This window comes from Lipotes vexillifer, unplaced genomic scaffold, assembly GCF_000442215.2.
Source record: "Lipotes vexillifer unplaced genomic scaffold, Lipotes_vexillifer_v1.1 scaffold111, whole genome shotgun sequence".
Taxonomy (NCBI): Eukaryota; Metazoa; Chordata; class Mammalia; order Artiodactyla; family Lipotidae; genus Lipotes; species Lipotes vexillifer.
The window spans coordinates 1347800-1364739 of NW_006778270.1; positions in this window are offsets into that span (position 1 = coordinate 1347800).

Here is a 16940-nt window from a genome sequence, read left to right on the forward strand (position 1 = left end):
TGTGTTAGTTTCTGCTTTATAACAAAGTGAATCAGTTATACATATACATATGTTCCCATATCTCTTCCCTCTTGCGTCTCCCTCCCTCCCACCCTCCCTATCCCACCCCTCTAGGTGGTCACAAACCACTGAGCTGATCTCCCTGTAGGGTCACTTTTTATACTATTTTTGCAACTTTTGTGTAAGCCTAAAATTGTTATTTCAAAATTAAAAAAAAAAATAAACAGGAACTTAAAGCTCTTTTGTGTCTGTTTTTTGAGAGAGCTACAAAAAATGAGTCCCAATCTTCTCTATCAGTCTTAGGAGGAAAGCCTTAAACGGAATGGGAAAACAGATCAAGATCCTGGGGACATAAGAAGAATAATGACAGCCCCAAGCATTGTTCTGTGTCTGGGAAATGGTCCTGAGCTTTACTCAACTATAACTCATGAAAACCTAAAACAATAACACACATTAAATATATATGTGTGTATATATATATACACACATTTAATATATATCTATATTATACTATATTAGATCTATATTATACTATACTATTATATTAATATAATATATATTTTAATATAATAGTATAATATAGATCTAAATTATAACCTAAAACAATAACATCTGAGATATATATATATAATGTGTACCAATAGTCATTGCTATGGGTTGAACTGTGTACCTCCAAATTCATATGTTCAAGCTCTAGCCCCCAGTACCTCAGAATGTGACTATATTTGGGGTTAGAGCCTTTAAGCAGGTGATTAAGTTAGAATGAGGCTGTTAGGGTGGGCCCTAATCCAATCTGACTGGTGTCCTTATAAGAGGAAATTTGGACAGGTGCACAGAAGAAAGACCATGTGAGGACACAGCCAGAAGGAGGCGGCCTGCAAGCCAAGGACAGAGGCCTCAGGAGAAACCAAACCAGCCTGATCTTGGATTTACAGCATCCAGAACTGTGAGATCTGGGCTGTGAGCCACCAGCCTGTGATATTTTGTTATGGCAGCCCAGGCAAGTTAAAATAATCATGTATATTTTAAATAAATCTATATTTAAATTGGTCCCTTCTGACTTCTCTAAACAATTCATATTTTTTCCTGCCTTCATGGATGAACATACTGTTTTCCCAGATGTAAGACTTTCAACATATGCTTTGGTTAGTCTTTAAGGCCTGTCTTAAGACTTTCATCTAGAGGATGCTCCATTAAGTTTGTGGTGAATATTAGATATATATGATGTTTCTCAGATAACGCTTACAATGCTCTCTTCAATTTATGGTATTGCATTTAAAGACTTTGGCCAACTACAGTATGTTCAAAGGAAGTTAACCTGGATTAGGAAAGGTCTATAAACTGTGTTATTCTAGGAGCAGTGATAGAATCTGGATTTGCCAAGTGCAAAGAACCGAGTAAGGAAGGGCATGATAGATTCTTTTAAGTGTTTATAGAGCTGCCAGTGGAATAGATTAGGTTTATTTCATTAATTTTTAGACCAGCTGGATGTTAGTCCCAGGGAACATATTTTGTACCAACATAAGAAAATACATTTGAACAACTGGTACCATCCATAATAGAATGGTCTAGCTTGAGAGGTAGTGAGCTCTCTGTCACCCAAGACATTCAACCATCTACTTGTGTCCAGCTGCCAAGGATTATATAGATCAGGTTCTTCCATTCGGTATAGGGTGAGAAATGTTGAACTTTTAGAGTTTTCTAACACTAAGAGTCTAAGAGAATTCTCAGGGTAAGACAGGAGAGTGAAAGGATTCAGGATTTGGGGGGAAATACCCTGAAAAGAACTATCAAAGATATTAGCAAGGTCCCATGGAGTAAGAGATTATTCAAAAGTCATGCATCTACCTTGCCCCACCGGGAGTTAGCTTAATTGGCCTGGGTTAGGCCCAGGCATGGGTATTTGAAAAAATCTCCTCAGGTAATTCTAGCTTGCAGCCAGGGTTGAGATCTTTGATCTAGCTAAAGTATTTAACAACATCCTACATGATTATCTCCCAACTCCTTAGAATTTCCAGCAATTCTTAAAATCCTGAGATTTACATCAGACTTCCTGACAAAGATGATGACATAAATTCTTCTGAGGAATGCTAATACCAAGCCACCAAAGAGTTATGGACCCGTCACAGACTTTATCACTGTCTACACTTGTCTGACAGCAATCATCACACCCCAGCTTAATGCAAAATATGTGTATCAGAACCTGGCACTTAGTATAAAAGTTTTTTCCAACTCCCCCATTGCATGATAAATTGGGAGAAGTTGAGTAACTATTCTAGATGCTGTCCAATACTTAGCACACATCTATCATCCTGCACAGGCAGCTGGTGCCTAAAACGGTTAGTCACCTTTGTTTGGAGGGAGTATGGAAAGATACCATAGGGGTTAATGAGACATGAAAAAAGATATTGAGATTCAGCAGCTACTGAAATGCAGGAAAAGTTTTCCCTTCTTTAGGAGTTAGAATAATTATGAAAATGAAATAACAGCTAACATTTCTTGAGGAAATACTCTATGCCTGATAGTATTCTAAGTAAGCACGTTGCATCCATTGTTCCATTTAATCATCACAACAATCCTTTGAAGTAGGTGTTATTTTACCTTCCTATCCAGTTATATAGATTTGGAAACTGAGGCATAGAGAGGCTAAGTGAATTTCACCAGGTCTTAAAATTAATATGTGACAATGCTGAGGTTAAAATAAGAACATCACAGTTTAGAACCCATGCTCTTACTACACCCCCATGCATACAACTAGTATGGTGTCATCAAAAGATAGTGAAACCAATGTGATGTCTAGTCCAACTCTTCATATTGTAGATACCCACAAGGGTACATGACTGACAAATCTGTCAAACAGATTGTTATAAAGGCCTGGCCACATGCAACTCAACAGATAAGCAGATCAAGGAACCCATAACATGTTTCTTTAGTCAGGGACTAGATTATATACCATCTATGTCACTGCTTTCATTTCAACCAATTAGCTCATTTCTCATATATAAAGAGAATTAAGTTTAATTAAATTTTTTTAAAAATCATACAATTGGGACAGACTATTCAGGTGCCTCTGTGATTTGATTTTTGTCTTATGCTGCTAAGGCCTCCTTCCTAAGTTATCACTATTCTGGTTCTACATTGCTTCAAATGTAACTTTCGCTAGCTGAGAATCCCTACCTACTAGCTTCCTTTTATGCTTGCTGACATTATCTTTAAAAATAAAGGAAAGAAACTAGCCCTGGGAATGTTATTTTGTTATTAACACATATGTTTGAATTAATATATCAGAACATCTAATGGTAGTTAAACATTTTTCAACTGAGAGCTAGTCCATGTTTCTGTATAGAAAAATCCAATACAGTCAATCCTTCTCAAATTAACTTACGAAATGAATACAATTCCAATCAAACTTGTACTTTTGACTAGATAAAATGATCCTAACATTTTTCAAGAAGAGCCAACAGAATTGCAGCTAAAATAATTTTTGAAGAAGAATAAGGTAGGTTTATGCTAGCTGATATCTAAACATATCATAAAATTTAATAAGTAAACAGTACAAAAAATGGCATGAGAAGAGAAAGAACAATGGAAGATTACATTATTTCTGACTTTAGATTTTAACATTTTTGGATTTTCATCCGCAAGGGGATTTAAGTCCTTGGAAATTTGAAAGTAGGAGAAGGTTTACAATCAAATTTGGGCCATCTAAATGCTGTTGGTATTTTATTATCAGAGCCTTTTATTTGTAAAATCCTTTTATTTGTGTCTTTATGTTGTATTTAGTCTCCTGGCAGAATCTCTGATAATGTACATGGGACAATGTAGCTAGATGTAATTTAGGATGGGAAATAAAATAGGGAGTTTTCAACTTGGCGGGTGGTGGGGGTGGCTTGAAATTGTTGATTCATTTGCTGTTTTGATCCATTTCAGAGCTTTCTGGAAACGAAATCTAAACTATCTTCAGAAAAGTTACTCAAAACAAATAGTGATCAGTGTTGAAGATAATAGCCTAAAGAAGGTAGACAAGAGTTCTCCTGCTATATCTCCTCCCTGGGGAGGTAGCCACACCCATTACTCTTTATTGTGAAACCCAATGGATTTAGAGCAATGTGAGAGAGGAATGTCTTTTTCGCACTCCCAGGATCCCTTGTGAAGGGATTTCCTCTAGCATCTCACACATTACACCAAGGGAAAAGGGAGTAACTTACTTAATTAGTAGAATTTGAAAGGATGAAACAAGCTTGCGAGACTCAGCACTGCCTGTTTTTTCTCTTGGGTACTGGCTACAGCCTCCAGTCTGTAAGTCTTAGCTGGGTAGGCAGCCCTTGGAGAGAGGAATTGCCCATGACTAAGCAACTAACCTTGAATTTTGGGGTTCGGTTAGCAGGGCCCATTTGGCTCTCCCAACAGAGAGCTACATCCTCTAACACACCTATTGCCAATAATAAAGGTAATATGTTGGCCCCCATCTGCCCTACTGATCCTTATTCTCAATTTATTGAGACCCCAAGGGTACTACATACATGCTGGGCCTCTTCAAACGCTCCAAGCAGGGCTTCCCTGGTGGCCCAGTGGTTGAGAGTCCGCCTGCCGTTGCAGGGGACACGGGTTCATGCCCCGGTCCGGGAAGATCCCACATGCCGCGGAGCGGCTGGGCCCGTGAGCCGTAGCCGCTGAGCCTGTGCGTCCGGAGCTTGTGCTCCGCAATGGCAGAGGCCACAACAGTGAGAGGCCCGCGTACTACAAAAACAAACACACAAACAAACAAACGCTCCAAGCATTTGATAAAGGTGGCTTCTTGACCTTCCCAGTTATATACTCACCATGTGTTCTATGGAGTATTAGTTTCTTTGATACTAACAGATGGTGTTTGTACAAGGATTACATGGCTAAATGCATAATTCTAGGTAAGGCAAGATAAAAAATTTTGTTTTGTTTTGTTTTGTTTTGTTTTTTCCTGCAGGACTTTTTGAAGCCTTTAAATGGAAACATGCTATGTGAATCTTAATGAAGAACTGGATTATTCAGCATGTCTCAAATATATACATATCTGAAAGAAATTTTTTTTTTCTATTTCAAAATCATGAAGTAGGGCTTCCCTGGTGGCACAGTGGTTGAGAGTCCGCCCACCAATGCGGGGGATGCGGGTTCATGCCCCAGTCTGGGAAGATCCCACATGCCGTGGAGTGGCTGGGCCCGTGAGCCATGGCCGCTGAGCCTGGGTGTCCGGAGCCTGTGCTCTGCAACAGGAGAGGCCATGACAGTGAGAGTCCCGCATAACGCAAAAAAAAAAAAAAAATCATGAAGTATTAGTGTTCCCTGGAACATATTTAGTGAAATCCTGAATAATTTCATAAATTGTGTTGGGCCAATTGGCAGTTTGCAAAGAAAAAACAAAATAGAAAAAAATTACTACCCGTGCAGCATACAAAACTAAATCACAGATGCATTTTTAAAAGTAAAAATGAAAATATAAACCATTAGTGATTATAAAATCTCAGAACATGAGACATTTTCCAAATATTAGAGCAAAGAAAGATCCATCACAGAATAATAAATTTAACTTAGACAACATTAAAAGTTTATGTAAATAACACAATATCATAAGTAGAGGGGGAAAAGCAGGTAACAAGCTGGGAAAAAGACACTGTTAAGGATATGTGGAAATGGTTCAATATGTAATAACTCTTACAAGTGAACATTCAAAACATCAGTATCCCAGGAGTAAACTGAGAGAAAGGTATGATTTAACAGTTCACAAAAAGATATCCATTCAATAACTATATGAAAAAATATCTGATCTCACTGGTAGTCAGAGTTACAAGTAAAAATAATGGTGAGATATGATTTTTTGTACTTATTTGTTAAAAACTTTACTTATCTTTCCCGTATTGTTGGTTCTGGGTATGTAAATTATTGGTTCTGGGAATCTTTTCTGAGGAACAACTTGACAATATGTTCCAAAAAGTCTTTAAAATGTACATAATTTTTGATCAGCAAATCCACCTCTAGAAATTTATTCAAAAGAGATGATCATGGCTGCTTGAAAAGATTTATATTCAAGCACAGCCATTTTATTATTGCTTATAATAACCAAAATGGAAATATCCATAAAGTCTGATTGTAAATACAACAAATTCATGAGCTGGAATACTATGCAGTCATTAAAAATCATATTTTACAAGAGTATTTAATGATGTGGGAAGATAATGATGATATAGTAAGTGAAAAAGCATGTTTTAAAGCCGTAAGTGCAACATAATCCCATTCTATTAGAAAATATGTAGAGTAAAAAGATTATACACTAAAATGTAAATAGCACGTATATCTGGGTAGGTGGGGTTATGTAACTTTTTTCTTTGTGTTTTGCTGTATTTTTCAATTTTTCTGCAATTAAAATATATTGCTTTTTGAAACCAGAAAAAAATAAATTTCAAAAGGATTATACTAGTAAAGATTGCATTTTAGAAAGAAGGGATCTGTATGCATACTTTATTAAAATATCATAATTAGTGAAGCATTAGTCTACTTCAGTTTTAAATGATAGGATCATGACTTCACTGCATTGTGTAGAGCAAAAACCAAGATAGACACTTAAATCAGTGTCATGTATAGTACAAATGTATACTACACTTAAATCAATGTCATGCATAGTACAAATTCTTTCAACAACACCCATGGATTGCATGGCCTTTTGAGTTATATATGGTCCATGACAGTTACCCATCTTCAGGTTACAGGCATGCAAAACCATAAGTAAAACTATTTTCCGATGTAAACAGGCTCTGCAAATTCAGTCTTCCCAAGTAATCCATGAAGTCCAAATTTTACACTCAGTTCAACTAGAACAGCTATCAGCTCCCCCAAGCTGCATCTAAACCACCCACATTCTCTGAACATCTCCACAACCATCAGACCTGTTTACTCACAACCTAGGGATAAAGAGTTAGTGCAAAGGAAAAGAAAATTGTCCCACTCAGATATCTCATATAACATAACAGAGAGGGCAAGACCCTTCATTCTTCAGAGAGCTGGAAAAACATTGTCTCAGATTCAAAATGGAAACACTTACTCTGTTTATCTGGTATTCTCCTATTATGTTCAGTGAGGCCATGCCATTTAAGACTGTTTCTTTCTACCTCTGTCTCTTTTCAAGCACATCTGCAGAATTAAATTCTATGCACTGACAGGGATGCTTTCAAAAGCTCAGAATCGATTCTTCAATCATTCCACTTTCTTAGCTGTGATTAAAAACATGTGTCCCCTGATTAAGCTAATGAGAAATTATTAATAGGCACAAAGCTCCCCTTCTGTGTGCACTTGTTAATGTCACCATCACTTTGACAGGAGAAAAGATCAGAATCAAGGGCAGAGCGTTCTTAAGTGACTTCTACATTGGACTTAAATATAGGAGCTCTATTTGGGAAGTGAGGACTGCCTGTTCTAGGACTTACATGGAGGAATAAGAAATGCCATTTTTCTTCTGGTTTTTTAGGGAAGCAGAAGGCAGAAATGCAATTGTACAACAATTGATCTGTTGATTTCTTTTTTCCTCTTCATAGAAACGATGCTATTCATTCTCTCATCTGCTTTCCAGGTAACATTGACTCTATGTGGATAAGCCACAGCTGAGCAGGAACACATCTTTCTGAAGAACTGTTATTGAGGTTATTGCACCAGAATCATACCCCTGCCTCTCCCTCAAATAGAAACCAATTACTCTTATCCAAGTTTCGGGAGGAAGCTGCAGAGAGGAAAAACAAAAATAAAAACAAAAACAAGGACTGGTTAGAATCAACTAGGCCCAAAGATGGTAGAAGGTTTGACTTTCAGTAAACCTTGAGCCTCATTATATGCTCATTGTGATACATTAGCATGCTAAATGTTACACCCACCAGAGACATGACAGTTGAAAATTGCCATGACAACAACCAGAAAAGCCCTTACAAAGACTGAAAAGGAGAATTTCATCAGTTCCGGATCGAAACCACAGCCCTGTTCTGGGATAACTCATGAGTATTCCTCCCACTCTTTCTAAATCCCTCTCTTTTACCTCTACCCTCCTATATATTTGGTGTTTCCACCTGAATTGGGTTGAGAAATTGATCTATGAACTAGGTTTCTGCTTCTCCATTCATTGGCCATTGAATAAAGCTTGTGCTGTTCTAGTCTCAGCATCAGGTTTGTTATTGGCTGCGTGAATTTGATTGGAAAAAGAACTTTCCTGACTGAGACAGGGCGTCTCTGCCTGGACATGGATCAAGTTGACCAGTTCAGTAACATCACTTGCCATATGTACAAGTAGCTCTGCTAAGGCTGACATCCTCTCTGAATCCTCTGATTAATCCTTGAGCATTGGCAACCCTAACCACCCTAGAAATCCCTGTGTATTTCTGTTCTAGTGCTCATATGAAAATGTGATTTCATATTTTGAGTTCTTGTATCATTTCCTATATCATCCTAATGCTTGTGAGAGCAGCTCCCAGTTTTGAAACTACCTTCTCTTTAACATAAGAAGTCAACCATGCAATCTCAGTGTTCAGTTTAAATTGGTTTCTATTTCCTATCACTTTAATTAAAAACTTTGGGTCTCAAAAGCAGGGACCAGAATTCAATCTTACTTTTTAACCTCTGGGTTGAGAAGTTGATTTGCACACTAGGTTCCCACTTCATTCTTTGGCCATTGAATACAGCCTGTGCTGTTCTAGTCTCAGAATCGGTTTTGTTATTGGCTGAGGGAATTTGATCGGAAAAAGAACTTCCCTGGCTGAGACAGGGGTGTCTCAGCCCGGACTAGGACCCCAGCACGGGTCTGGTGGACCAACTTCATAACAGGACCATGAAAAGGAGTCTTCCTTCGTCATTCACCTCACTGTTGGCCCATTTGTTTCCTCTTGGCCTCAAATGAACAATATCATTATTGCAAATTATCCCACACCCAAGGCACCTTGCGGATGGGAGGACGATGCTATGGCAGAGGAACCATGTGCTTTGGTGAGATTTTTCTACAATTTCCATTTTGGGAATATCAGAACTTTTTACTTGCCTAGTGTGTCCCCAGTTTTTCCTGTGTTCCTTTGCACACCACAAGTGATTAATTCTCAAAGTCTTGGAAACTTCTGAAGATGAAATGGGCTAGGACTTATAAAGGGTTCTCAAGAAAGCCGTAAGCAAGACAGGAGGCCATACAAAAGGAGAACTGAAAATACATAAGTTTATCTTTTTGTTCAGAGTAACAACTTCCAGGAGATGGAACTTGCTACTCCAAGCAAGCCCAAACTCAGACCCTGGATTGATCCTTTCAGAAAGGGACAAGCCTAGAGACAAGAGTGGTTAGGTTACTGACAAAACTCTGAGGATGCCTAAGAAAAGCAATGGATATTTGGGAGGGCTGGTGCCTACATCTGAAAGTCCACTGACTTATGAATCATTGGTGGGGGTTAGAGGTGAGGAGGTTCTGCTGACTTAGGGTACCATTTATCCATCACCTGCCTGAAGCCAGGTCCTCAGTATTCTTGTAGATCATATTGGGGTAGGGGATGGGAGTGGGGAGGATGAACGCTTTACTGTTTGAAGGTGTGTGAGTCACTGCCAGAAGCCTGAGATGGTGGGGCAGCCAACTGGTTCCCTGGCTGGGTATATAGGGTTGGTTAATCCTCAGACAGCAGTTCCAATGAGTGATTTGATGAGAAGAAGGGGCAGCCTGTGTAGAGAAGGAAAATAATTTTCCCTCCTTCCTTCTAGGCCCTTGTCTGAGAACTCCCTATAATAAAAGATAAACAGAAAAACAAACAGAAGTTAAAGGACATGTATACCTCCTGTATACATGGGAGATCCACAGGAAAACTGAGTAACTCCCCGAAATGGCCCATGTCAGCACCTTAAATAACATTGCCAGCTAAAGACCCCAAAGAGATGTCGCGGAGAGTGGTATTTAGTTTATGAGAGGCTACCAGGAAAAGCATAGTGAATGGGGTAAGGTTGTCATTCAGATTTTAGTCATTGTCTTCTCCCTGGGCAAGAGTTTCTAGAGGGTTAGAGTCATTCCCCTCTTCTGGTACAGAGAGGGAGACACCCTTACAGATGGCGATTTTCTTTATAAATATAAATGTCTTACAAAAGAGTAATTTCTACCCAGTTTTCAGAGCTTTTCCTGTGTCTGTAGTTTCTTGAAAACAATCAGCTCAAGATAATTCTTATACCAAAGGGACATATTTTGGGGTGGCAAATTCTGCTCCCCTTTACTTGTTAAGGAGAAAGCTGTTTCCAGGGTCAGACATGAGGGACATGGGCAATGTGGTAGTGATAGCTGGTGTCTTCCTTCCACCCAATGCCTTGGGCTGTGTTTGAGTTCAGAGAGTATTTGATATGGGCTCTGATTCTCAGAGAGGAAGGATAAGAAGCACCCTCACGTCCGCAGCTGAGAAAGGATGACAGTCAATGGAGGAGACAGGCATTGTCCTGACTCCTGCAGAGCTCAGCCTTGTTTGGGGAAGCAGCCTCTGGCATAGATGCTGGCATTCCACAGTGGATATCTACATCTGGAATAACAGTGAAGCAGACTGCAAAGCTGAGGACCTTGAAAAGGGGCACTGGGTAAGCAAGAGAGGAAGAGCCCTGAGACCACTGTGTGGTGGTTGCAGCGATCAGGAAGCCTTCTCTTGCCAGACAAACATGGAGGGCATTGCAGGAAAGCAGATGCCCCATGTGTGTCTACAAGGCTGGAAGGCCGGTGGAGATTTGAGTCACACCCTCCTGTGGGTTACAGTGGTGAGTGGGGAGAGTTTGAAGAAGTCTTGATGTGGGGTGAGAATGGGAGGAGGAGTGCAGGAAGTACATGTACCATCATGTGACTGTAGACAAAGAGCCTGAAAGGTCTCTAAGATCCCATCAAATCACGGCACATGCACGTGAGACTGTATCGTTTCAACCTACTCGTGTTTTCCTTCCTTATAATCGCACCCGGGGAACCATATGCACAAAATTCAATCAGGGGAGCCTCCATTAGCTTCTATCTGGTGCATGAAGAGGAAAGATAAGAACATACTGGGATGTGCTCCCTGAGTATCAGCTGGGAGTTCACAGGGAGGGGAGGAAAAGGCAGAGATTGAGTTGCTGTGATGAACAGGATGTACTTGTCACACTCTTCAACCCCCTGCCCCCAGGAATTTGCTGTTTAACAGAAGAGCACTATCCTAAGGCCGGAAGTTATGGATGAGTGTTTTGCAAATCAGTGAATCTGTTTATTTGCGCTAAAAATGTTTAGGTCAATCCATAAACAGATGGAATGGGGACCAGTAGGTCATGTTTTGGGATTCATCTGAAATAATTCCTTTCTTTTACCCATTGCTTACCAGAGGGATGGGGACAAGATGAGATGATGTACATGAAAGTGTTTTATAAACACTAAAGCACTCAGAACACTAGGTGAAATCTGCTGAGAGTAGCAGAATAGTCAATTTTTAAAGTATGGAAGATAAGTCATGATTTGGTAGTTCTAAAATTCTGTTAGCTCGAGTCACCAAATGCATTAATTCCAACTCTTGTCCACCACATGACTGCTAGCCATGACTTTCGTGTCCATGAATGTGTCTGTCCTGGCAGAGAGGCAGAGCAGACCAAGAACAAGAAACATGTTCGTTATGCTCCAAGCATACAACACATTTGTCTATTTACCTTTAGAAAAATGAAAAGAGAGTGTTTTGAGGTAAGTTCTGGGTGAATTATTTTGTGGACACTTACTTTAGCCTATTCTTAAAGTGATGAAGACCCCATATCTCTCATTGAATTTGTTTCAAACTTAGTAAGTGTTGCCTATTCCTGTCTGAATATTTTTAGTTCCTTTAACAGGTCCCTTACCTTCTAAGAGAGAGGATGCAGGAGTTCCAGGCTCTAGCTTTCTGTTTTCTTTACTCACCCCTCAAGACATACTTGCTTTTTATTGCTGTTTTCTTTTACTCAGTTGTCACCCCTAGACCATTTACATTTGGACCTTCTCCTTGGTTACCATACCTACCCACAGATGCTGTCAGTTGGGGTAGCTCTTAGTTTTAATCACTTCCCTTAAGGGTCAGTACCATATCACTCCTGTGTCTGCTGTAGCCTTCTGGAACTCCAGGCAGAATCAGTGAGATCTTGTATTGGCATGGAAAGAGAGTTTGGACAATTCCACTCTTCAACTCCAATTTTTAAGTGTAGCAAGTGGAGAAGCTCCAATGTATATCCTGAGTCAAGGGCAGGTCTAGGGTCTAGATTTTGTTTGAGCTGTGGTGCTCATCACTGGGTCCAGAAGACAGAATATAGAGGTGAAACATTTTATCCAGGCCATGTGAGGAATAAGGAAAACAGCCAAGACATGATAGTTAATAGTCTTTGACTCCTGAGCCTTCCAACTAAAGCCATGGGAATCCAAGCTATAAAATCTCTTTCTGAACAGCTTCACATATATCCTTTATCATCTGATTCTGCCCTCATTGCTCTCTGCAAGGCCACCTTGAGGACCCTGGGGGTGACAAGAACACAGTGGTAAAGATGAGTGTGGAGAAGCCAGAGTGGTGATGCTCAGTTTCTTCATGGTTGGCTGCTTTTTGATCCAGAATGGTTCCACAGAGTTAAGGGTAGGTTTCCGCCCAACTATTGAGAGGTGGCCTCTCGTTAAGCATGAATGATTGGACTTCAGTGGGTACAATTCTTTTTTATGTTCTTTCAAACTTGGAAACCAGCTTTCCAAGGTGTGGGTCAGAGGTTGACTTGTACTCCTGAGAGGTCTGAAAAGCTCTCTGACTCTATCACCACACACCCATGTCCCAGGGAGAGCCAGGTTCTGGGGCCCACTGGAAATCTGCATCACCACCCCCCCGCCCGCAACCAATGCATGCTGAAGTAAACTTGACTCCAAATTTTTTAGAATTTTGACCGAAGAATGGACATGATATTCATTCTTCCCCAAAATACATATTGACCACATAGTATGTGCTAGGCACTGTTCTAGACATTGAGGATACAGCAATGAACAAAACAGATAAAAAATCCTGCCTTCATGCAATGTATAGGTCAGGGAATGGGTTAAATACATAGTATGTTAGACCGTGATAAATGCTACAGAGAAAATAAAGTAGGCAAGGTCGACAGAGAATGCTGGCATGGCCTTTGCAAATTTTTTTGTTTTGTTTTGTTTTGTTTTGCAGTACGTGGACCTCTCCTGTTGTGGAGCACAGGCTCCGGACATGCAGGCCCAGCAGCCATGGCTCACGGGCCCAGCCGCTCCGCGGCATGTGGAATCTTCCCAGACCAGGGCACGAACCCGTGTACCCTGCATCGGCAGGCAGACTCTCAACCACTGCGCCACCAGGGAAGCCCAGTCATTGCAAATTTAAGCAGGGTAGTGAAAAAAAGTATTGCCAAGGAGGTGAGATTTGAGTAGACTTGAAAGAAGTGAGTGATGAGGATATCTGGGGAGTGTTCTAGGCCTAGGGATGGGTGACAGCTAAAGCCCTGAGGTAGGGTAGTCCTGCCATTCTCCAGAGACTGCTCCAAGAGGCCAGGGCAGCTAAATCACAGTAAATGAGGGGGCATACGTAGAACATGCAGGAAGTGCAGGGAGAGATCTGGGCAGCCAGTGGTGGCAGTGGGAAACCTCATGAGACATCTTGGGCTCTGTTGTGGAGCATAAACAGAAGGGTAGAGTGGGGGCTGGGAGCAAAAGTGGAAGCAGAAAGACCAGGTAGGGGTTACTGTAGTGATACTGTTACTGAGTCCAAGTTTGTACTGCTCACCACACAACAGGCTGATAAATTGAGAGATGAGTTGTTGGGACAAGGAATAGCGACTTTACTTGGAAAGCCAGCTGACAGAGAAGATGGTGGACTACTGTACCAAAGAACCATCTTACCCAAGTCAGAATTCAAGCTTCTTTTATACTAAAAAGGGGAGGGGGTGTAGTTTGTTGTTGCAAACGTCTTGGTGTCTGAATCCTTTGTTCTTGCAGCTGTCAGGACACTATGTTCCTGTTAACTTCCAACAAGACAAATGTTATTCTCTCTTCTGCAACGTTTTATCTCTAGATGAATGGAAAAGTGTTATACCCTTAAAGGTCAGAGCCTTGAAAATGGGCTATCCTGTATATTTCAGGCTATAGGCAACATTCTTAACTGCAAGCAAAAGCAATGGAATACAACTATCAAAGTAAAAGAAACAGATCCAATATGGATTCAGATTTGTTCTTCCCTATTACAATATGGGTGAAAGATGAGGGTGGTTTGGACCATACCTGGCGTGATAGCAAAAGAGAGGATAAAAGTGGATTGATTTTGAATGTATTTTGAAAGTGAACCAATAAGATTTGCTGATGAACTGGATATGGGGTATCAGGGAGAGAGAACAGCTCCTTCATTAACTCTCCCAAGGGATCTTAAGGTCTCTGGGTGGCCTGGCAGTTCAGAATAGATCATGGGCTTGCAGACCAGCCTCTCTCTCCCTGCCCTACCTCATTCTACACATGGAGTAAGACAGGACTCTTGTGACCCCAGGCAAAGCTCAGGGATTAGATGATAAATCACTGGATATAAAAACATTAAATTAGGAGTCATAAAGGATTATCTTCCTTCCTAGGCCTAAAAACGTATGCTTTCTTTCACATGGTGTCAGTAGGATTTTCAGAAGGGACCCTTGTGCCCAGCTTATATATGCCTCCATATAACAGGAGCCCTTAGGCGGTACCATTTATTGCTCTCCTCTCTCCCCGCCCACTATTCACTCTCTTCTGTATATCCTAGGAATCTTGAGTTATTGTTTTTTCTGAAGCAGGAGTGTTTATGATCTTCCCCGCACAGGGTAGAAAATAGTTTTATTAAACTACTCATAAAAGAGGCGAAGTTAATAAAAGCGAGAGCTGGGGGAGACAAGAGAGACACAGGCTTCAAGAGTAGCACCTTTTAAATGTTTTAAACAGCTCAGTCTGCCCAACTCCCTTAGCCGATCAGCTGTCACTGTGGTATTTTTGCTTGCATCAGCGACTCTCCACCTCATCTTTTTTTCTCACAGGTAGTTTTGAAACCTAATTTCAACCTGTTTGGATAAGATGCCAGCACTTGACTGGAGAAGGGCCTCCACCAGCAATCTGGCACTCTGTCCTGGCCAGTTCAGCTGCGAGCTGCAAAAAATGATGGATAACTGAGAGTTCCTGTGGAGCAGCTGAAACAGGTGTTTCTTCAAGCTGCACTGCCTGCATACATTCTTTGCTGGGAGGATTCAGCTTTGTCAGCCCCACCCCAGGAGAGGCAGCAAAGTTGCCTTTATGTGCCGGGATAAAATGTAACCCTTGGGGGTAATGCTATGCCGGGAAATTAGCTACCCATTCCTTCTATTGTAAATGTGAAGATGCATTTCTCACTGGCTGGAAGAGAGTGCCATTGTAAGTAGGGTCTGCGTCAGAAACTGGCTTCCCATAATGTTTAGTCCTGGCAGCCACCACCCCCTCTTCTTTCCTCTACACCCCCCCACACACACCCCTCTTTTCAATGAGTGGGACTATGTAAGGCCCTTGAAAGGATAACTACTGCCACACTTGACTATAATGTATCCCCATGATTGAACGGAGACAGGCAGGGCAAAAGCATCTAAGAGATGTGGCCTTTTCTCTGCCAAGAAAAGATTTTACAAAGCGAGGAGAAGGGGTGGGGGGAGAGAAAAGGAAGACTGATCAGATTTCTAAAGTGTCTGAGCAGCTGTAAGCTTATGCGTACGAATAGAGGCTGACTATACAAAACCACCAACCCAGGGCAAAAGACCATTTGACTACACCAAAGGGAAAAAGGAAACTAGGGGGATATGTGGGCAGGGGTGGGGCCCAATAGTAAAGGTTGTATTAAAATGGTGAATAATGGAAATCAGAGGTTATCACCAGAGTTGAAATGGAGTATGAGGTTCTCCCTGTCATCCCATTTTAAGCCTTGTGTGCTGCTGATGTGGTTTACTAAACGGCTGTCACAACCCAAGCCCCTGACGCAGATGCACTCAATAGGGTGTGAAGAAGAAATCCCAGTAGCGCCGATACGGCAACTGGTTGCTTCACAGGCTCCCCAACTGCAAGTCTCTCCCCCTACGCGCCCCCCACACCCTCGCTAAAAGGACACAGAAAAAGGAAAGGAAAAGAAAAGAACAAAGTAACAGGAAAATGAGCAAAAGAGCCGGATGAGTAAAGGAGGAAGGGTATCCTCATAAGAAATGCTAGCTCTTTTCTCCCCACAATTAGTTAAAATGTATCTAGTGAGCCAAGTACGTTACATGCTGTGAGGTTCACAGATAGAAGAGGCGCCTGCGCTTTTGGAGACTTAGAATCCAAGGTGACATTTGAATTGAAGGATGAGTGGGCTTTGCCGGAATAGATCATGGAAGAAGCTGTTCCCAGGCAGAGAGAGTAGAGAGGCATGCAAACTTTTGCCATCATGTGGCTTGAGCAATAGATACTTAGGAATGAAAGGAGGGGATCTGGAAAGACAGGTTTGGGCAAAATGGAGAAGATTCTTAATGTCCATCCTGTGGCATTTGGATGTGATCCTAGAGGAAAGGTGAAACTTTTAAGGGATTTTTATCAAGAAGCAATCAGATTTCCATGTTAGAAGGACCTGTTTAGGTGCTGTGGGAAGGACCTGTCCAAAGGAGGCTTGACTGGAGACAAGGAGACCATCAAGAGGCTGGTTCAATGGTGAGGGATGGCTTCAGATGATAGGGATAAAGTAGGATAATTAAATAGGTAGGTTAGAAATCCCATTAGGGGATTAAAGACAGAGGGGGGATTTAAAGGGACTTTGGGAGACTGTTGTAAGCTAATGATTACTCAAGAGAAGAATTCAGTAACCTAATAACAAGCTACACTACCTTGAAGGAAGACCAGGTGCATTCAAGTGCTAGACACTCAAGCCACAAATCCTGATAGTTAA